We start from the raw sequence: 1,076 nt of genomic DNA, 5'->3' as shown, positions 1-1,076 counted from the left end.
AAACAAATAATAAATGAGTATATGCATATATACGTACAAGTATGTGCATACCTACGTCTACCTGTATATATAGGTGCATATCTGGGTACAGGACATTGCAAACAAAACGTAGACAAGAAAATAATAATAACCAGAGTACAGAAAACACACAAGCCACATAGAGAACATTTTCCTTCATCAGCTACCCCCGTTTTAACACCGGCATATAGGTTATGAGGGATAGTGGTGTCAATTAGACCCAGAGGTTTCAGGTAATGCTGAGTAAGTACTATGGATAGACCACAGTTAAGCTCCAGGTTCGGTGATTATGCGAATAAGGGGTCCAACGTAGGTCATATACCAAGCGTGTGAATGTAAGGATTTACTTTTCGTAATGAGATAAAAAACCAACACAGCCTTGGTTTTTTATCTCATTACGGAAAGTAAATCCTTTTATATATATATATATATACATGCATAAACAGGGTGTGGCAGAAATACCTCCCACATTTGAAAGGTTGACAAAAGGAAAAAGAAACAACATTTATGAAAAATTAATTTTACTGTTGTTTAAACAAAGGGTTACAGTTTTTGTTCATTGAAAACATCATTGGCACTTGCATAAGTTCATTAGCAACACATAGGTGAAAGTTTAAAATGTGAGAGGTATTTCTGCCACACCCTGTATATATATATATATATATACACACACATACAAGGGGTGCTGGAAAGTTCTTGGCTTTAAGGGTGTCATGAAAGGCTCGGTTGGAGGCCCAACTTTCTGAGTTCATTTACAGGGCTTACAGAAACTGAAGGACCGCTGCAATAAGTGTGTGAATCTGAGAGAGGAATATGTTGAATAAAATCATAATTAACTGATGATCCTCCTGTATTTTCTTTTACCCAAAGTCAGGAACTTTTGCGCATCCTCTCATATATATATATATATATATATTCATAGGAAGGACAACAAAAGAAAGAAAGAGACTTTGATATTATGTAAATAGAGGAATTTATCTGTAAAAATATGTGACACTTATTCGGTAGCCATGATAAAACTCGAAGTTTTATCATGGCTACCAAATAAGTGTCACCTA

Source organism: Octopus bimaculoides, chromosome 22 (assembly GCF_001194135.2).
Source record: "Octopus bimaculoides isolate UCB-OBI-ISO-001 chromosome 22, ASM119413v2, whole genome shotgun sequence".
Classification (NCBI taxonomy): domain Eukaryota; kingdom Metazoa; phylum Mollusca; class Cephalopoda; order Octopoda; family Octopodidae; genus Octopus; species Octopus bimaculoides.
The sequence above is the reverse complement of the archived record's forward strand: the minus strand, read 5'-3'. Positions refer to the sequence as shown.